At 47.2% G+C, this 22,356-nt stretch overlaps 1 protein-coding gene across 3 annotated transcripts in view; it reads left to right on the forward strand.

Annotated features, from left to right (window-relative positions):
* The first annotated feature begins 264 nt into the window (after positions 1-264).
* Positions 265-22,356, forward strand: part of SMARCA4 (SWI/SNF related, matrix associated, actin dependent regulator of chromatin, subfamily a, member 4) — a 102,779-nt gene continuing 80,687 nt past the window's right edge. For 2 of the 3 annotated variants that reach the window (XM_040346461.1, XM_040346463.1), the window contains exon 1: positions 461-521. The gene's annotated coding sequence lies outside the window, so the exon portion shown is untranslated. Of the gene's footprint in view, positions 369-460; positions 522-22,356 lie in introns of those variants that run through there. The other variant, XM_040346462.1, reaches the window with a different exon arrangement.

Here is a 22,356-nt window from a genome sequence, read left to right on the forward strand (position 1 = left end):
CCATCAGGCACTTCTTGTCCTCGGCTCTGTTTTATTTATAAATCAGCCCGCCTAGTGAACCTGCCATTCATGGTTGGCTGCCCACCAAAGCCGGGCACTTTGCCCTTTTCCAACATGGCCGCTCCTTTCAGCCCTGTCCCCATGGTAACCGTTCCTCGGCTCTTTCTTCTCAATAGAAAAACACCGGTTGCGGCGACGGCGTGATGACGTCGCGTCGCCAGAAGCCGCGCTCGCCATATATAATGTGGTGGGGGGAGGGGTGAACGGGTTAGTTGAGCATTGGATGCGGCCGGGAAGGGCTGTGGGTTTGGTGGAGAGCGCAGAGCGGAGACTGCGGGAGGACAGGAGGAGGAGGAGCGCTTTAGCAGGTACTGGATCGGCGGTGGTGGATCGGCAGGGCGGCCGGCAGGGGGAGCAAGTGTGTGAGAAGTGGGGGAGACTGGGCAGTCATTGAATGAAGTGGGCGGGCCGTGGGAGGCGCAGAAGGGACAAAGGGGCCTGATAGCAGCGAGGAGCTCCAGGTAATGGGGTGCGGGGGCCAATCAGTGCCAGCCTGGGGTGGCAGGGCATCCTCTGTGCTTGGGGTCGGGGGCATGGGCTGGTAGGGGCAGGTGATGGATTGGTCATCATTAGTCTGGATCTCCCCTCTCCATGGGGCAGATGGGACCTTCTGATGATCAGGACACTCATGGTGGGGGATGCTTTAGTTTTGTGATGGGACTTTCTGGAGCAGATCAGGACATTGTGTTCAGGATGGCTGGAAATGAGAAAATGTTTCATCTAGTATAAGAAGCGCTTCACACAGAGAACTGGTGGTTGGTGGGCATCTGGTGGTTGGTGGACATGTAGTGATCACGGTGGTTGGTGGGCATCTGGTGGTTGGTGGTCTCGGGGGTTTGTGGGCATTTGGTGGTTGGTGGACATGTAGTGATAACGGTGGTTGGTGGGCATGTGATGGTCCCGGTGGTTGGTGGTTTGTGGGCATTTGGTGGACATGTAGTGATCACGGTGGTTGGTGGGCATGTGATGGGTCACAGTGACTTTGGTTGGACCCCGTGCTTCTAATTGTCCGGTTGAGTAGAACGGGTCAGAAAATGCCCCCTAAATCTACATTGCCCTCTTCATGGGTAAGGTAAGATCGGATGTGGTGATGGGCACACAATGTGGGGACGCATCTTGATGGTTGGTTGGATATGTGGTGGTTGGTGGGCATGTGGTGGTCACAGTGACGTTGGTTGGACCCTGTGCTTCTAATTGGGCGGTTGAGTAGAACGGGTCAGAAAATGCCCCCCAAATCTACATTGCCCTCTTCATGGGTAAGATCGGATGTGGTGATGGGCACGCTCGTGGTCAAGGGATGTGTGATTTGGTTTTGTGATTGGATGTTCCTAAGTAAACTAAGACGCTATGTTCATGTTGACTGCAATTGATCAGATTTTTCATCCAGTGCAACAACAAAAAACATGAGTGGTGGTTCTCACAGCGCACTGATGGGGTCTTGGTGTTCACAGTGACGTTGGTTGAACCCTGTGCTTCTGATTGGAAGGTTGGGTAGAACAGGTCAGAAAATGTCCCCCAAATCTACATTGCCCCCTTCATGGGTAAGGTCAGACACAGTGATTGGCACACAATGATTAAGGGATGTGATTGGTTTTATGATTGGATGGTATGTTCAAGTTGGCTACAATTTAATCAGGTTTATCATCCAGTACAATAAAAAACATAAGTGGTGGTTCTCGCGGAGTACTGATGGCATCTTGGTGGTTGGTGGGCATGTGGTGGTGACAGTGGTTGGACCCCGTGCTTCTAATTGGCCGGTTGAGTAGAACGGGTCAGAAAATGCCCCCCAAATCTACATTGCCCTCTATATGGGTAAGATTGGATGTGGTGATGGGCACACAATGTGGGGACGCTCGTGGTTAAGGGATGTGTGATTTGGTTTTGTGATTGGATGTTCCTAAGTAAACTAATACGCTATGTTCAAGTTGGCTGCAATTGATCAACAAAAAACATGAGTGGTGGTTCTCACAGAGCACTGATGGGGTCTTGGTGGTCACAGTGAAGTTGGTTGGACCCTGTGCTTCTGATTGGCCGGTTGAGTAGTACGGGTCAGAAAATGCACCCCAAATCTACATTGCCCTCTTCATGGGTAAGGTCAGACACAGTGATTGGCACACAACGATTAAGGGATGTGATTGGTTTTATGATTGGATGTTCCTAACCAAACTAGGATGTTATGTTCAAGTTGGCTGCAATTGATCAGATTTATCATCCAGTACAATAAAAAACATGAGTGGTGGTTCTCGCGGAGCACTGATGGCATCTTGATGGTTGGTTGGGCATGTGGTGGTGACAGTGGTTGGACCCTGTGCTTCTAATTGGGCGGTTGAGTAGAACGGGTCAGAAAATGCACCCCAAATCTACATTGCCCTCTTCATGAGTAAGATCGGATGTGGTAATGGGCACACAATGTAGGGGCGCTCGTGGTTAAGGGATGTGTGATTGGGTGTTCCTACGCAAACTAGGATGTTATGTTCAAGTTGGCTGAAATTTAATCAGATTTATCATCCAGTACAATAAAAAACATGAGTGGTGGTTCTCACGGAGCACTGATGGCACCTTGATGGTTGGTTGGATATGTGGTGGTTGGTGGGCATGTGGTGGTGACAGTGGTTGGACCCCGTGCTTCTAATTGGGTGGTTGAGTAGAACAGGTCAGAAAATGCCCCCCAAATCTACATTGCCTTCTTCATGGGTAAGATCGGATGTGGTGATGGGCACACAATGTAGGGGCGCTCGTGGTTAAGGGATGCGTGATTGGATGTTCCCAAGTAAGCTCAGATGTTATGTTCAAGTTGGCTGCAATTTAATCAGATTTATCATCCAGTGCAATACAAAACATGAGTGGTGGTTCTCATGGAGCACTGATGGCGTCTTGATGGTTGGTGGCCTTGTGGTGGTGACATTGGTTGGACCCTGTGTTTCTAATTGGCCGGGGTGAATAGAATGGGTCAGAAAATGTCCTCCCAAATCTACATTGCCCTCTTCATGGGTAAGATCGGAGGTGGTGATGGGCACACAATGTAGGGATGCTCTTAGTTAAGGGATGTGTGATTGGTTGTACCTAAGTAAACTAAGACGCTATGTTCAAGTTGGCTGCAATTGATCAGATTTTTCATCCAGTACAATAAACATGAGTGGCATTTCTGGCTGAGCACTGATGGGGTCTTATGGTTGGTGGAAATGTGTTGGCCTCGGTTGTTGGGGTACAGGTGGTGGTCATGGTGTCTTTTCTTGGAGCCTGGGATTGTAATTGGGCAGTTGTGTAGAAAAGATCAGAAAATGCCCTCCAAGTCTACATTACTCTGTTCACAGGGTAAGATCTGACTGGGTGGTGGGTACAATCATGGTTGAGGGAATCTGTAATTGGTTTTGTGATAAGACGTTCCTGAGCAAACCATGAGGATATGTTCTGGTTGGCAGAGTTGTCATCTAGTGCAGTTAAAAAATATAAGTTGTGTTTCTAATGGAGTAGTGGCTGGTGGTCACAGTGACATTGGTTGAACCCTAGTAGCTGGTGGTCACAGTGACGTTGGTTGAACCCTGTGCTTCTAAATGGGCGGTTGAGTAGAACGGGTCAGAAAATGTCCCCCAAATCTACATTGCCCTCTCCATGGGTAACATCAGACATGGTGATGGGCACACACGGTGGGGACACTCATGGTTATGGGATGTGTGATTGGATTTTCCTAAGAAAACTAGAATGTTATGTACAGGTTGGCTGCAATTGACCAGATTTTTCAGTAAAATACATGAGTGGCGTTTCTCGTGGCACTAATGGGGCCTCGGTGGTTGGTGGACATGTGGTGGTCACGGTGTATTTTCTAGGAAGCTGTGTAGAACAGGTCAGAAAATGCCCTCCGAGTCTACATTTCTCTGTTCACAGGGCAAGATCTGACAGGGTGGTGGGTACACTCATGGTTGAGGGATCTGTAATTGGTTTTGTGATGGGACATTCTTGAGGAAACCAGGATGACATGACTGGAAACAAGCAGCGTTCTCATCTAGTGTGATTAAGAAGTTTTAAGTAATGTTTCTCATGGAGCCCTGGGTAGTGGCTGGTGGGCATGTAAGGGTCACAGTATAGTTAGTTGGACCCTGAGTGTCTGGGCAGTTGAGTAGAATGGGTCAGAAAATGTCCTCATAACCTATATTGCTCTCTTTATGAGTAAGCTTGGATGTGGTGATGGGCACACAATGTGGGGACAGTCATGGTTAAGGGATGTGTGATTGGATGTTCCTAAGCAAACTAGGATGTTATGTTCAAGTTGGCTGCAATTGATCAGATTTTTCATCCAGTGCAATAAAAAACCATGAGTGGTGGTTCTCACGGAGTACCGATGGGGTCTTGGTGGCCATACAGTGGTCACAGTGACGGTAGTTGGTTATAACGGGTCAGGAAATGTCCCCCAAAGCTACATTGCCCTCTTCATGGGTAAGATTGGGTATGGTAATGGGCACACAATGTAGGAAAGCTCATGGTTAAGGTATGTGTGATTTGGTTTTGTGATTGGACATTGCAAAGCAAACTAGGGCATTGTGTTCTGGTTGTCTGCAGTTGATCAGATTCTTCATCCAGTACAATAAAGCACATGAGTGGCATTTCTCACAGAGCACTGATGGAGTCTTGGTGGTTGGCAAGCATGTGTTGGGCTCGGTGGTTGGCGGGTATGTGTTGGTCATCCAGTACAAAAATCATGAGTGGGGTTTCTTGCGGATCTCTGATGGGGTTCTGGTGGTTGGTGGCCATGTAGTGGTCACAGTGATGTTGGTTGGACCTTGTGCTTCTTTTTGGGTGGTTGGGTAAAACTGATCAGAAAATGCCCCCCAAATCTACATTGCCCTCTTCATGGGTAAGATTGGACGTTGTCATGGGCATACAACCTGGGGAGGCTCATCATGGTTAAGGGATGTGTGATTGGTTTTGTGATTGGATGTATTTAAGCCAACTAGGACATTATGTTCCCCTTGGCTGGCTGCAATTGATCATATTTTTTTTTTTTTATCCAGTACAATAAAAAGTGGTGTTTCTTGCGGAGCACTGATGAGGTCCTGGTGGTTGGCGGGCGTGTGTTGGTCCCGTTGGTTGGCGGGCTTGTGTTGGTCCTGGTGGTTGGCGGGCGTGTGTTGGTCCTGGTGGTTGGCGGGCGTGTGTTGGTCCCGTTGGTTGGCGGGCTTGTGTTGGTCCCGTTGGTTGGCGGGCTTGTGTTGGTCCTGGTGGTTGGCGGGCTTGTGTTGGTCCTGGTGGTTGGCGGGCTTGTGTTGGTCCCGTTGGTTGGCGGGCGCGTGTTGGTACTGGTGGTTGGCGGGCTTGTGTTGGTACTGGTGGTTGGCGGGCGCGTGTTGGTGCCGTTGGTTGGCGGGCGCGTGTTGGTCTCAGTGGCGTTTTCTTGGAGTCTGGGCTTCTAATAGGGCAGTTGGGTAAAACAGGACAGAAAATGCTCTCCTAGTCTACATTACCCTGTTCACAGGGAACCTGGTGGTGGGTACACTCATGGTTGAGGAATTTGTAATTGGTTTTGTGATGGGACATTCTTGAGCAAACCAGGATGATATGTTCTGGTTAATAATAAATGAGCAGAACTTTCGTCTTCTAGTGCAATAAAAAATGTGAGCAATGTTTCTCAAGTAGCACTGAAGAAGTCCCGGTGTTTGGTGGACATGTGTTGGTTGATGCCCGTGCTTTTAATAGGGCAGGTAAACGGGACATTGTGTTCAGGTTGGCTGTAAATGAGCAAATTTTCCATCTAGTATAATAAGTGGCAGTTCACACGGAGCACTGGTGGGGTCCCGGTGGTTGGTGGACATGTGGTCACACACAGTATGTTGGTTGGACCCTGTGCCTCTAATTGGGCAGAACAGCTAAGCAAATGCCCCTGAAATCTACATTGCCCTCTTCATGGGTAAGTCTGGATGTGGTGATCGGCACACAGTGTGGAGACTTTAATGGTTAAGAGATGTGTGATTGGATTTTACTGAACAAACCCGGACGATATGTTCTAGTTGGCTGTAAATGAGTAGACTTTTCTTCTGGTCTACTAAAACCTGTGAGGGGTTTTTCTCATGGAGTCCTGGTTGTTGGTTGGAGCCCATGCTTTTGATTGTCCTGTTGGAACAGGTCAGAAACTGCCCCCGAAATCTACATTACCCTCTTTACAGGGAAGATCTGACATGGTGGTGGGTACAATCACGCTTCTGAGGTTAATAATTAGTTTTGTGATTGGATGTTCCTGTACAAACTAGGACACTGTGTTCAGATTGACTGTAAATCTGCAGACTTTTCATGCAGTGCATCTGGCACAATAAAATGTGATTTCCTTTCTTGTGCCATGTTGGTGATTTGTAGGTTATCGGTGGTCAGTAGATATGTGATGGACACAGTGGGTAGGATGGAGCCCACGTGTGGGCAGCTGGGTGAGGCAAGTCAAACTCTCTAAAGTCTACGGATGGGATTTCAGGGTTTAGTGTGCCGTTTGGTTTACAATTGTGTTTTGGAAATGCTTTGTGTTTGGATTTGTGATGTTCTTCTTAAATGAGTACATTGAGACTCTTCATGACGTATGACTGGAGAGAGTGTGTATCTTGGGCATGGGAAAATAGGGAGGTGTGGAGGTGGTAAATAGAAAATTTAGCTTGCTGATAAGAAAAAATAAACCTAGAGTTGAATTTTTTGCATCCGTTTTGAACTACTAGCCCTTTGTGTGTGTTGAAATATTCAGGGTGAAGACTAAAAAAAAAAAACTTTTATTCTAATGCCACACAAGATGTGATCAGCCTTGTTCTGTTTTGTGGAGACTGGCGATGGTTCCATTGTTGCCCCTGTCTGTGCACAAAAAGATCTGTTGGTATAATGTGGGGCACGCTCTTGATGGACAGGTGGGAGATTACCACCCAAAATCTAACTAAACCAGTCTCAAAGTAATCTCAATGTAGGGCAGACTCTACCACATCCTTCCTCATCTTGGGTTTCTCCGATAGTTGCTAGAGGTTCCTTGAGTAGTAAGTAATTTCTGCCACTCAGATATTTTATCACTGACTCAGTGATTGTTTTTTTTTTGTGTTCTTCAAGGGGGCGTTCTCACTGACCGCCAAACGCCCATGTAAGGGGCATTCTTCTCACTGACCGCCCATGTAAGGGGCATTCTTCTCACTGACTGCCAATGTAAGGGGCATTCTTCTCACTGACTGCCAATGTAAGGGGCATTCTTCTCACTGACCGCCAATGTAAGGGGCATTCTTCTCACTGACCGCCAATGTAAGGGGCATTCTTCTCACTGACCGCCAATGTAAGGGGCATTCTTCTCACTGACCGCCAATGTAAGGGACATTCTTCTCACTGACCGCCAATGTAAGGGACATTCTTCTCACTGACCGCCAATGTAAGGGGCATTCTTTTTCATTGACCGCCAATGTGCAGAATCATGGGGGCGTTCTGTTCACTGGCCGCCAGTGTAAGGGGCGTTCTGTTCACTGGCCGCCAGTGTAAGGGGCGTTCTGTTCACTGGCCGCCAGTGTAAGGGGCGTTCTGTTCGCTGGCCGCCAGTGTAAGGGGCGTTCTGTTCGCTGGCCGCCAGTGTAAGGGGCGTTCTGTTCGCTGGCCGCCAGTGTAAGGGGCGTTCTGTTCGCTGGCCGCCAGTGTAAGGGGCGTTCTGTTCGCTGGCCGCCAGTGTAAGGGGCATTCTGTTCGCTGGCCGCCAGTGTAAGGGGCGTTCTGGCCGCCAGTGTAAGGGGCGTTCTGTTCGCTGGCCGCCAGTGTAAGGGGCGTGCTGTTCGCTGGCCGCCAGTGTAAGGGGCGTTCTGTTCGCTGGCCGCCAGTGTAAGGGGCGTTCTGTTCGCTGGCCGCCAGTGTAAGGGGCGTTCTGTTCGCTGGCCGCCAGTGTAAGGGGCGTTCTGTTCGCTGGCCGCCAGTGTAAGGGGCGTTCTGTTCGCTGGCCGCCAGTGTAAGGGGCGTTCCTCCCACAATACGAATGTTGAGGGACTTTTGTAACCAAATCCTAGGATGGCAAGGACATGGTGATGGTCGAAGCGTTGTTTTCCTTTCGTTGGAAAAAACGAATTGTAGTGGGTATTAAATTGTCTAACTTGGGATATTAAGGTTGATGTAGACACAAAAGTTGTCTTTATTTTTAATTTTTTCTCCTGTCTAATTTAAATGTCCGACTGTAACTACTTTGTACTTTTTATGCATTTTAGAGAGGAACTAAACCCTCCTATGCTTTTCAGACAAGGAAGCTTCCATATTTGCCTCTGCTTGATGTGCAATTGCCATGATTCTGCACATGTGATCAGACATGGCACCAGACACTTGATAGTTTGACAGTTTGGTTGAGCGCACTACCAATGTGACAGTCGGCACAGGAATATAACTGTTTTCTGTAACCATTTAATCTCTGGCTTTAGTTCTGCTTGTTTGGTATGCAAGTAATTTTCTTTTGCCGTGGGTTCAGTCTGTATCCATTTCTTCAGAGAATACTAATTTCTAAATAATGTAACTGTATCTGTCTGTATCGACAATCCCTGTGTAGTAAAAAGATCGGTGATCAGTGAATGCTTCTTTGTGGGGATCCAGGGAGATGTGCAATGTAGCAAATTTTTAAAGCTGTTTCAAATACAATTTTTAAAAAGTAGCATTTGTGTTCCCGTCAGGTGAGGGCCGGTCCTTGCAGGCAATGTCACTGAGCTGATTGTTTGCCAGGATTGGTCCGCGTGAGACGGCGATAACAAATGATAACTGATTCACAGGCTTGTTGCAAACTCTCCACAAGTAACACGGAATGTTTCCTTTCCTATGGAGATTTTGGCAGGACTTGGTGCATTTGAGGAGGTCAAATATCTTACTGCCTATCGTTCCGGACACCCATCAGTGTTGACCAACATTGTACTGTAGTAGTATTCAAGCTGACCTTCACCCACTTTCCTAAAGCGGAATGTTACCCATAGCAACTTGTTAGCAAATAATGTTCTTTAGCAAGGAACATGCACTATATTACCAAAAGTATTGGGACACCTGCCTTTACACGCACATGAACTTTAATGGCGTCTTAGGCCCAGATTCACAAAGGAGATATGACGTCGTATCTATGCGCCTGATTCTTAGAATCAGTTACGCATAGATTTCTATTAGATCCGACCGGCGTAAGTCTCTTACGCCGTCGGATCTTAACTGCATATTTACGCTGGCCGCTAGGGGCGTGTACACTGATTTACGCCTAGAAATATGTAAGTCAGCTAGATACGCGAATTCGCGAATGTACGCCCGGCCGACGCAGTACAGATACGCCGTTTACGTTAGGCTTTTCCCGGTGTAAAGTTACCCCTGCTATATGAGGCGTACCAATGTTGAGTATGGACGTCGTTCCCTCGTCAAATTTTGACGTCCGTGAATGGGGCTGGACGTCATTTACGTTCACGTCGAAACCAATACGTCCTTGCGGCGTACTTGGGTGCAATGCACACTGGGATATTCCACGGACGGCGCATGCGCCGTTCGTGAAAAACGTCAATCACGTCGGGTCACAAGTTATTTACATAAAACACGCCCCCCTGTTCCACATTTGAATTAGGCGGGCTTACGCCGGCCTATTTACGCTACGCCGCCGCAACTTACGGAGCAAGTGCTTTGAGAATACAGCACTTGCCCGTCTAAGTTGCGGAGGCGTAACGTAAATAGGATACGTTACGCCCGCACAAAAATACGCCAATCTACGAGAATCTGGCCCTGTGTCTGTAGGGTTCAATATTGAGTTGGCCCACCCTTTGCAGCTATAACGGCTTCAACTCTTCTGGGAAGGCTGTTCGCAAAGGTTTAGGAGTGTGTCTCTGGGAATGTTTGACCACCACCTCTACTGAGTTGAGGACTCTGTGCAGGCTAGTCAAGTTCCTCCACCTCAAACTCTCTCATACTTTCTCTGTGCAGTTGGTTTGGCACAGAACAGCCTGGATCCTCCACTTCTTGGGTCCCTCTTCTGTGTTCCTGGCCTCTACCTCCAGTTGAGTGCCCCCACAGCTCTGTGTTTCCATTCAGACATGGAGCCGTACCCCGGCCCCACCTCCTCTTTATTGGCTGACTGACTTGATTGACAGCAGCGAGAGCCAATGAGGAGGGGAGTCTCAGGCAGCCGAGACACTACTGCAACATGGCTGGATCTGAGGGGGCTCAGGTAAGTATTAGGAGGGAGGCCGAGAGGGGCTGGTGCACACAATTATTATTATTTTTATAATTTATTTTACCTTTTTTATGCATAGGTTGCATTAAGATTAAAAATAGAGCAGAAAACTAGAACATGCTTGGATGGGCATAGCGATTTTTCCTTTTATAATGTCTTGCTGTAGTCAGAATGCACAGAATACAGCAAATCAGACGAGGCCTGTATAAAAACATCCGCCGCTGCCATCCAGGACTGGTACTACTGGTTTTTACTGAAACGCTCGCCTTCATTCATTCATCACCCACACACTGGGATTGCTACTGTCAACAATCCTATTTTATAACCCAGAATAAAAACGATGGAGGTGAACGGCAATGATCTGAAATGGAGAAGGGGAAGTATAATATTCAGGATTGTACTTATCTTTTATGGGACTGAGAAATGGAAGCGATCTGTTTTGTATGGCCAGGCTTTGCTGTGAGTTGTGCTGCTGCTTTTCTTTTTGATGCGTGAAATACGGTGCTAAAGTTTCTCGTGTTCCACAGCACAAGAATGGCGCCGCTGTCACAGGTGAGGACGCCTGGAGAAGCTGATTGCGATACACATGTTGCATATTGCCATGCTCAACGGAATAAGAGCAATTATTCTAGCGGCAGATCTCCTTCGTAATGCTAAATAAAGCTTTGTTAGTTAGCGTTTTTTTTTTTTTTTTTGTATTGGGCCTCATGCCCACGGACGTTTTTACAGCCACTTTTATCAGCGTTTTTTTCAGCTTAACCACTTCAAGTGGGGGTTCACCCAAAAATTTTTTTTTTTAACATGACATTCAGCCGAGTTGTCAGAATGACAATCGGCGTTCCTAATTGACATCCTTCCGACCAGCGCGTCACGAGTTGCCGAAAGAAGCCGGACTGCGAGTCGGCTCTATACAGTGCCTGCGCACCGACGTTCGGCTTCTTTCGGCAACTCGTGACGCGCTGTATGCGCCGTTCGGAAGGATGTCAATCAATTAGGAACGCCCAGTCCCGCACATTACATACCCGGAAGCGGCGGTAAAAATACGGTATGTACAGCACTGAAAAAAAAAAAACAGCCGATTGGCATTCGGCTGAATGTCATGTTACATTTTTTTTTTTTTGGGTGAACCCCCGCTTTAAGGACTGCCTAACGCTTATATACGTCGGCAGAATGGCACGGCTGGGCAAAGCCACGTCGCCTTTAAGAGCCCAGCCGTGGGTCGCGCACGCCACGCTCCGAAGCTCCGTGACCGCGGGACCCGATCGCCGCCGGTGTCCCGCGATCAGTCACAGGAGCTGAAGAACGGTGAGAGGTGAGTGTAAACACAGCTTCCCTGTTCTTCACAGTGGCAGTGTCTGTGATCGTCTGTTCCCTGATATAGGGAACGAGGATCACTGACGTCATATGTCCAGCCCCCGCCCCCCTACAGTTAGAAACACACATGAGGTCACACTTAACCCCTACAGCGCCCCCTAGTGGTTAACTCCTAAACTGCAGTTGTCATTTTCACAGTAAACAATGCATTTTATAGCCCTTTTCGCTGTGAAAATGACAATGGTTCCAAAAATGTGTCAAAATTGTCCGTGGTGATCGCCATAATGTCGCAGTCACAAAAAAAAAACCGCTGGTCGCCGCCATTAGTAGTAAAAAAAAAAAATATTAATAAAAATGCCATAAAACTATCCCCTATTTTGTAAACGCTATAAATTTTGCGCAAACCAATCGATAAACGATTATTGCGATTTTTATTTTTTTACCAAAAATATGTAGAATACGTACTGGCCTAAACTGAGAATTTTTTTTTTATATATCTTTTTTGGGGATATTTATTATAGCAAAAAGTAAAAAATATCGCATTTTTTTTCAAAATTGTCGCTCTATGTTTATAGCGTAAAAAATAAAAACCGCTCTATTTGTGGGAAAAAAAGGACGCCAATTTTGTTTGGGAGCCACGTCGCACAACCACGTAATTGTCAGTTAAAGCGACGCAGTGGCGAATCGCAAAAACTGGCCACGTCCTTTACCTGCATAATGGTCCGGGTCTTAAGTGGTTTAAAAACGGCTCTCCATGTTAGCCTATGGCCTCATGCCCACCATGACGTTTTTGAGCTGTAAATGGCTGAGCCGTTTTTAAGCTGCAAAAAAAAACAAGGACCAGTGCGTTCTGAAGCTCCAGCGTTAGAGCTTTAAAGACGCCAGACGCCAGCAAACGCGATTTAACGAGGCTTAACGCTGTGTTAAGCCTCGTCCCTATGGGAGCCCATTGATTTGAATAGAGGTCGCACCAGAATTCAGATCAAGATGATCCGACTTGCGGGGCGACTCGTGTGCGGAGAATCTTGAAGGGGACCCCTGCAAAAATTAAAAAAAAGTTTGCGTTCCCCCCCAGGATGATACCAGGGCCTTCTTTTGACTTCTCCGCTCTCCGGGGGTCTTCTTCTGACTTCGGGGGTCTTCTCCTGCTCTCCGGTGCCTTCTTCGGGGCTGGCCGCCGCTATCTTCTTGCAGCTCCTTTTACTAGCGGCGGCCAGCCCGGTCTTCCCCGTCGCCTTCTTCCATCTTCTTTTCTTTTGATGTTGCCACGACGCTCCCTCCCGCTGTAATGCCGGGTGTGCGGTGCGCGATGATTTATATAGGCCTCTTATGACGTCGCAGTCCCAGCATGCTCCGGGTGGTGACGACATAATTACTCCGCCCCCTAGACTATTTCTTTTTCACCACAGCTTGTGAATAAACATGAATAAATTGTCATTTGGGACATCTCAGTAAAGTCGGGGGGGATAAAATGCAAAAAGGAAACAGCGCAACGCGCGCTATGTGGTCGTGTTGTAACCTGATGCTGGTGTGAACAATCCCCGAAGGCCAAGGTCATTCAGCAGCTATACCACCAGCAGCACAAGGGACTCGAGAAGGAAGAGAGGGGGATGTAAACATCAGTAGTGATTAATCAGCGGCAGCGTCGTGTAAATATTGACATTTACACGCTGGCACTAATTAGTGGCCGCGGCCAAAAGGCTCCATTTATAGCTCATCCGGAAAATACGCAACGCTTCACTTTTTCCACATTTTCTTTTAGTATCGTTTCTGCTGGAAAAACGCTCCAAGATACTATACAACATTTTTATTTTATTTTTGCTCCTACACGCTTTAAAGCGCAAAAAACACTCATAGCCTGAAGTAGTGTAGTAGTTAAAAAAAAAATTCGAGACTTGGAGCATTTTTACAGCTGAAAACCCCCCCTTTCACATCGGCTTTCCGATCAGATCCACCTATCGGATTTTCAGGCAGTCTTGATCGGAGCCTCCAGTCACTCCTATGGAGCTGCGGATGTCAGCACTTGCATGTCCGCTGTCAACCGGCCGCTATCCAGACGGATGGTGACCGCTATCTAGACGGATGGTGATCCGATCTCCCCATAGAGGAGAGAGGGACTCTGCACAGTGAACGGAGACGGACCTGTCCTCCTGCTCACCGGGGATCAGCGGATCGTAGGGGTGCAACGGATCAAAAAACTGTATAAAAAAATATCAGAAGGTATCCAAAGGATAAAAACTGATCCTAGCGCTCTATGGACGTGGTGGAATATGTGTAATAATCAATAGTTTTGCAGACAAGCAGCTGTTATAATAGGGTAAGAAATGAAAAGCAATGTGTCTCTGAATAGAAGCACTAACAGCGCTAAGGTGACTAATTAAACCTGTAATTAACCTTCTGCTAAATTAGTCTCACTGAGTGAGGATGAATGCAATGTGTATGACCACAAAATGAAATAGGTTTAAAATATAAAATCATGTGAACCAAAAGGAATAAAAATGCATAAAGTCCATTCACAGAAAAAACTGTATAAAGTCTCTTAAACCGATGTATTTCATAAAATCCTTGAAACTTCCAATTGTAAAATAATCTTCATACCGGGTCTCCCTTAGGAGTTCTACTCACCAGATGCCTATGGTGTGTTCAGCATTAAGAACTCCTTGCTCATACTGGGATTCCTTTCAATGGATTGCCTTAAAAGTCTCCTCAATCTTCCAAAAATATCTCCTTCCTCCTGTTGTCACCGTATCTCAGTAGGTTTGGTATAGGTCATAAATGAGGGAGTGTTTCATGTAAGGCAAGTGAAAAGACATATAGTGTAATACTGTTTTTTATTGAGAACCATGCCCCATAAAAATATATATATGCTTACAAATGTTGAAGATAAAATACAGCACATCAAACGTAGTGAACTGCAGCTCTCGTCCGCTCTAGGTGCACAGTCAGCTCAGCTCCAGCTGACAGGCTCCCAGTTCAGTGTGAACGCTGTGTGTAGTGGAAGAAGCACGTCGTGTAGCCACGCCCTGACGCGTTTCGTGATTGGCTCACGTCTTCAGAGGGCGTGGCTACACGGCACTGACTCTGATTTTAAATAGGGCAAGTGGGAGTGCCCAAACTCACTCTAACCCAATAGGGATCAAAAAACTCCATGGTTCGGATCGTTCCTCGGATCAGAGTCACGGATCGGATACATTTTCGGATCACGACCATATATAGTCCACACTGTAATGTCCACATCTTCCCCCTCCCCCACTGTAATGACCACATCTCCCCTCCCCCACTGTAATGACCACATCTCCCCCTCCCCCACTGTAATGACCACATCTCCCCCTCCCCCACTGTAATGACCACATCTCCCCCTCCCCCACTGTAATGACCACATCTCCCCCACCCCCACTGTAATGTCGACCACATCTCCCCCACCCCCACTGTAATGTCGACCACATCTCCCCCACCCCCACTGTAATGTCGACCACTTCTCCCCCACCCCCACTGTAATGTCGACCACTTCTCCCCCACCCCCACTGTAATGTCGACCACATCTCCCCCACCCCCACTGTAATGTCCCACCACATCTCCCCCACCCCCACTGTAATGTCCCACCACATCTCCCCCACCCCCACTGTAATGTCCCACCACATCTCCCCCACCCCCACTGTAATGTCCCACCACATCTCCCCCACCCCCACTGTAATGTCCCACCACATCTCCCCCACCCCCACTGTAATGTCGACCACTTCTCCCCCACCCCCACTGTAATGTCGACCACTTCTCCCCCACCCCCACTGTAATGTCGACCACATCTCCCCCTCCCCCACTGTAATGTCGACCACATCTCCCCCTCCCCCACTGTAATGTCGACCACATCTCCCCCTCCCCCACTGTAATGTCGACCACATCTCCCCCTCCCCCACTGTAATGTCGACCACATCTCCCCCTCCCCCACTGTAATGTCGACCACATCTCCCCCTCCCCCACTGTAATGTCGACCACATCTCCCCCTCCCCCACTGTAATGTCGACCACATCTCCCCCTCCCCCACTGTAATGTCGACCACATCTCCCCCACCCCCACTGTAATGTCGACCACATCTCCCCCATTAGCGCGCGCTGGGGAGCTCACTTAGGCTGCCGCCGGGTGTACCAAGGATGGCTGCCGCTCCTGAGCTAGGCCAAAGCCGCGGCCTTTCTTATGGGCTCAATCCGCGGATCGCGTGGTGTGCCGATCTGCAGACGTTGACCCTTTCGGATCACAGATCCGTAGCACCCCTAGCGGATCGATTCCCCTGCCCGGCAGACAAGCCTGTGTGAAAGGGCCATGAACACTAGCGTTTTTTTGAACGCTTAGAAGCTAAATAGTGTTATCCTATGCGTCCATGCACACCACTTTAGGCTCTTGGTGTTTTTTAAGCTTCAGCGTCTAGGAGCAGAACTTCTTCTTTTTTTTTTTATTATTATTATTTATTTGTAGAGTTTCCTGGAGCGTTTTTTTCAAGGAAAAATGCTACTAGAAGCGTTTTTTTTTCCCTTTTTACTGCAAAAACGCTACTACAAAAAGCTATTGCCAGCATTTTTCTCCAGCGATTTATTTATTTCCAGCTTTAAAAAATAAATTAAAAAGCTAGTGTGCATGGAGTCAAATAGTGTTCTCCTATGTGTCTATATTAGTGTTTTTTGAGCTTCAGTGTCTAGGAGCAGAATGTTTTTTTTTTTTTGGAGAGTTTTTCCAGTAGAAAAAAAAAACGCTGAATGCTCCTAAACACTAAAAAGCTAATTGAGATAAAAAAGCTTTCTGTGTGCAGCCAGCCCCCCCCCCCCCCCCCCGAATACTTACCTGAGGGCTCTACCCAGTGATGTGCACGAGTGCCTCAGCCGTTCGGGATTCTCCCTCCTGATTGGCTGAGATACAATCAAAGACAGTTGGACAAAGCGCCTTGAGGCGATTCAGTTTGCATTTGTTAGCACTATTTACCGTATTTATCGGGGGAATTGCACGCTCCGGCGTATAGCGCGCACCCCTAATGTGGACCCGCATTCCTGTAAAAAAAACATTTTAGTACTTACAGTTTTGGTGTCTTGCGCGCGGCGTCCATCGGCGGCCTCGTCGGGTCCGTCTGCGGCTTCGGTGGTGTCCTCGTCGGGTCCGTCTGCGGCTTCGGTGGTGTCCTCGTCGTGTCCGTCTGCGGCTTCGGTGGTGTCCTCGTCGGGTCCGTCTGCGGCTTCGGTGGTGTCCTCTCGCGCTGTTTCCCCGTCGAATCGCCGCTTCCTGCGCTCAGTTTGAATGCCTGCGCCGACATATACCGTTGTGCAGTACACTCGCGTACATTCGGCCAGGCTCGGCTTCACTCATGCTCGCTCTCTGTGACGTTTATGCGTGACTACGAGCGAAGCCGAGCCTGGCTGAGTGTACTGCGCTCGGTATATGTCGGCGCAGGCATTCAAACTGCGCGGGAAGCGGGTATCAGCGTATATCGCGCACCCACGATTTTGCCCAGGGCAAAAAAGTGCACGGTATACGCCGATAAATACAGTAAGTTACTCACTCAGTTGGCCAATCGGGAGAGAGGGGGCAAAGCTGAACCGCGACATGGGGCTGTGGCTCGGGCACTCAACAGGAGGGTGGGGCCGGGAGCACAGAAGAGGGACCCGAGAAGAGGAGGATGTGGGCTGCTCTGTGCAAAAACCAACTGCACAGAGCAGGTAAGTACTGTATAACATGTTTGTTATTTTTATCGAAAAATACTTTAGTATCACTTTATTTTGTTTCATCCATGTAAACTGATAAATTCTGCTGGGGAGCTTGTGCTAAGGGGGGCGTCAAGAGGGGGGGAGGGGGGGTCAGAGACTTGCTGGCTGGATAACTAGGTGAAAAAAGAGTCTAAAAAAAGATAATTGCAGCCGTCATATCTAAGAATTGTAATCTGCAATGTTTGCTTTTGGGTTTAATACGGCTTTAATATCAGAAGGACCGACCGGCGTGATCCTAGATCTCTCACATAAGGGTACTATACCGTTTAGCTGTGCTGATGTAGAAGTCCTTTATTCATCATTTGTGATTAATGGAGAATATCACAGCGGGCCTTTTTCATCAGTGTAGGAGGAATGAATTGTATCAGACAGGCGCTATTGCTGCCTAGCAACCAGCCAGATTCTCTAACCCGCACTGCAGTGTTGTAGAATAAAAGGCTGAATTTGATTGGCAGATGTAGAGCAATGTCGGCGGGTTGAGTCCTTCCTCCCCCACGCAGCTTGAAGAATATGCCCCGCCAGGGTTTTTAAGGGGACCCTGTCACCTTGGCCATGCTGGGCGTAGTCTTCGCCCATCGTCGCAGCTGTCAAAATGCAATAGCCGCAATGGGATTTGTCCGTCTGTTGTACCGCAGGCCGACCGGGATCAAAAAATATCAATCGGCCTTTAAAACAAAAGTGTCTTTACATTACGTGGCGTTTGAAAAAATTCTATGCATGTGCGAGGATCTGCAAGTCCTAAAAAGCTCGGTGCCTCCCGCCAAACGCGTCGGTACAGAACTCGCCCTGCTGGCTATTTTTAATAAAGGAAGAATATAATTTTGCATCTTGGTGTGCAGCGTTCCTGTTGCTGGTATAATTGATTGCTTCGGTGGAGACGAGCCGAGCCGAGCCGCCACCTGAAATGTAATTATGGAACGCAGAGTCTAATCTCAACCGCGTGGGATGTTTATAATACGCCTCGTGTACATGGTAGCAGGACCTTGCTGAATGGCGGGTTATCGTTTCCATGCATACAGTGCATCCGGAAAGTATTCCCAGTGCTTCACTTTTTCCACATTTTTATGTTACAGCCGCCTTTCAAAATACATGCGATTCAGAAGCGTTCCAAATAGAAGGCAATGAGCCTGGAATTTGCATCTGAACCGCTCAGAAAATGCACAGGACTTCACAAAGTATTCACAGCACTTAATTGTTTTCCTTAAAATTCTACAAACCATATCCCATAATGATAATGTGAAAGAAATTTATTTGAAATCTTTACAAATTTATTAAAAATAAAAAACCAAAAAAATCCCATGTACATACCGTATTTATCGGCGTATACCGCGCACTTTTTTGCCCTGAACATCGGGGCAAAATCGTGGGTGCACGGTATACGCCGATACCCGCTTTCCCGCGCCGAGTTTGAATACTGCGCCGGCATATACCGAGCGCAGTACACTCGTGAATAGTTGGGCAGTCTCGGCTCCTCTCACCCTGGCCGGTGGTTGTGGGGGTCTGCGGGTGGGGGGGCCTATCGGAATCTGGAAGCCCCTTTTAACAAGTATGGGGTACGTTGTTCACCTAAAAAGGGTCAAAAATAAATAACACAGACAGTTTGTTTCTTTTTAATAAAGGACTGGTCAAAAACTACGTCCCCTGAAAGTGGATGTAAAGCCTCTCTCATCCTTTCTAAACTAGTGCCATAGTGCTGATCTATAAGGATATACCCTGTTTCCCCAAAAATAAGACCTACCCTGAAAATAAGACCTAGCGTTATTTTCCAGGAGGGCTGCAATATAAGCCCTACCCTGAAAATAAGCCCTAGTTAAAAATGCTTGTAAAATCCTATAATCCACTCTATTACAGTAGTATATAATGTACAATGTTTGTGTTTCTGTAATATAATTGCGGGGGAAGAGAGCTCCGGCGGGTAACGGAAGCAAAGAGCGGCTCTATAACGAAGGTATTTGGCACAATTATATTACAAAAACACACACATTGTACATTATATACTACTGTAATAGAGTGGATTATAGGATTTTACAAGCATTTTAACTCAGTTCACACTGGGGATTCCTGACAGGCAGGGAGGGAGAGGAGAAGACCTCACATTACATAGTAAGACCTACCCCGAAAATAAGCCCTACTGTGTCTTTTGTTGGCATAATTAATATAAGACCCGGACTTATTTTCGGGGAAACACGGTAGATGTATCCTTGCCTGTCAAATGTCTCCCCTCTGTCTGTTATAAGAACTGAAAAAACTGCAGATTCTGTGGGTGGGTCTGTTGTCTGGAGCTCGGTGGGTGGAGTCGTGATGTCAGACTCCCCGCCCTCCTCTACACTCCCCTTGTCAACATGCATTTTCTCCTGTGTATTCCTTACACTGAATTCTGCTATGATCACTCAGTCAAAATCCCGAAAAGTCACCACATGACTTCAGAAAAGGAGGGGGTGGGAATTAAAAAATAATGCCTGTCTCCAGGCCAGTGCATGAGATATGTAAATAGCCTGTCATTCACAGCAAGGGGGAGGAACGGACAAAAGATTTCTCCTGTTTGTCCATTTATCTCACTGAACAATAAAAGAGGATTGCTCAGAGCTGGATTAACTCTTTGTGGCAAAACTGGGCACAGATGATGGGAAATCTTTTACTCTACATTGTGACAGTAAAAAAATTCGGGTTTACATCCACTTGAAGTAAATCCAGCATCTACCACGATGAATGCCGCCGCTGACTAGGTGCGAATTCAGGCAAAAATTCGGACCTGAACCTGTAAACAGAAATGCATCGGACCCCAGGCTGGAAACCGTGGCTACATATATGTGAACCCGGCCTTGGGCTTTCTTTTTATTTTCATCTGGTGATCCAGCCAGCAAGCCTGTTGCTCCAAAAGCACCAGCAGAATGTATCAGTTTCCATGGATGTAATCGACCACTTGACACTGACGGGAGTGATTTTAAAATGATCAGCTTTTATTTAATCATGTAAAACTTTTATCCCAAAAAGAAACAAAACCGTGTGCTGCAACTGATCATAAAGTGTGGAGTTTGGCTTCTAGTTTAATGTATTTAAATCTGCTAATACTTTTAACACTATCTGACCATGATGCTGTGCCTCCTATTTTCATTCCTCCAGAGTGGTGTCTCTCTAATACAAGAGATGTTACTGGCTAAATCGCCAGTTTAAAACGGAGTGGGGGGGGGGGGGGAAAAGCCAAAAAAAAAAGAAAACAAATGTACACATATAATGGTCAGTAAGCTGCAATATAATACATTTGGGGTTTTATACTGCTTTTAAAAGCTGGGTTCATTCTGTGCATGCGTGAATGACACCTTCCTAAACGTCAATAGATTGTAAGCTTCCTACACGTCGTTGATACTTGCATGCAACGGCCAATAGGCTCCAATTACGCTGTACACTTTGGCGCATTTGCCTTAAAATCCGGTCCAAAAGCAGGACCGGGAAGACAAATTTCTGTTTTGGTTTGCGCTGCAAAAATGCCAAAGAACAAACCAAAGCAACGTGTATGGGCCCATAGCATACAATACTGATGCGTTCAGATCCATATCAATAACGGATATGAGCGCGGCAAATTGTACGCCAGCATGCACGTGCCTTACCACAGGAAGCTGATTGGCCTGTCTACGCCGATCGGATCTGCTGTGTGTGTGCATGGAAAGGCTGCTACTGCAATGCAGATACTTGGCACCAGACAGCTTGTTGTGATTCCTCATACAATGCCGATCGCACGCTCAGCCCTCTCCCCGTCCTCGCTGGCTCCCTCACAGCGCACAAATGTGATGATTTCTAATAATTAGAGCGCTGCAGTCCGCGGTGAGTCATACAGTTGAGGAAGAGACGGTGTGAGAATTTTTTTTTCATTGTTCCTGTCAGACATAATATCGGATTTCCTGAAGAGAAGGTAATCTAAGGACACGTTTCCCGCCGCCTGTCTGGCCTTCTGCTAGTTCAGTGACCCCTCAGTGTACCCAGTCAGCCCAACCTGTAGACGGCTCTGGGGCTCCTGTGTCTTCCAGGATGGATATTCGGCTCCCCGCGCTGATTTGGCAAAGCACTTTTTGTGCAAGTGAATCCGAAACAGGCCCGGCTGTGCCTACAGGCCGAGCCAACCGAAGTACCTGAGGTGGTCAGAGCAGCAGACATCCCATTTCCCTGCCAACTTGGTCAACCTACCTTCACCTACTGGGTCAATTCTTTACATTTCTCTCATACATTAAATGCCAAAAGTATTGGGATGTCCGCCTTTACCCACACATGAACTTTAATGGCATTCCAGTCTTAGTCTGTAGGGTTCAATATTGAGTTGGCCCACCCTTTGCAGCTATAACAGCTTCAACTCTTCTGGGAAGGCTGTCCAAAAGGTCCATGTCCCAGTTTGTGTTTTCCAACTGTATGGGTGACTGTCACTGGGGAAATGCACAGAAAGACATGATCTGTGTGATCTCCCCCGCTGGCCAATGGGCCCCACGCGCGAGTTCCCGAGCCCACCTACAGCAATTTGCGGGATCGTGCCAACCTGCCGCAGTATAACAACGGCGGCTGGTCGGCGAGCGGTTAAAGTGTTTGTGAACACACACCTAAAAATCTGCACTGTAATGCATCCAATAGCATTTTTAACTATAATCTATAATTTTATTTTACGTTCGTAAATTATGTGTATGTATGTATGTATGTATATGTGTGTGTGTGTATATATATATATATATATATATATATATATATATATATATATATATATATATATATATATATATATATATATATATATATATATATATATATATATATATATATATATATATATATATATATATATATATATATATTCGAGTATAAGCCGAGGCACCTAATTTTACCACAAAAAATGGGAAAACGTATTGACTCGAGTATAAGCCTAGGGTGAGAAATGCAACAGCTACTGGTACGGAAAATTTAGTGTTCTAAGCAACCAGCATCCAGTATTGGACCTGGTCAGACTTATCCTCTCTCTTCCTCTGCAATATAAGTCCGAGGCATGTGCGGACATGGTACAGGGGTCCGAGGCATGTGCGGACATGGTAC

This window comes from Rana temporaria, chromosome 3 (assembly GCF_905171775.1).
Source record: "Rana temporaria chromosome 3, aRanTem1.1, whole genome shotgun sequence".
Taxonomy (NCBI): domain Eukaryota; kingdom Metazoa; phylum Chordata; class Amphibia; order Anura; family Ranidae; genus Rana; species Rana temporaria.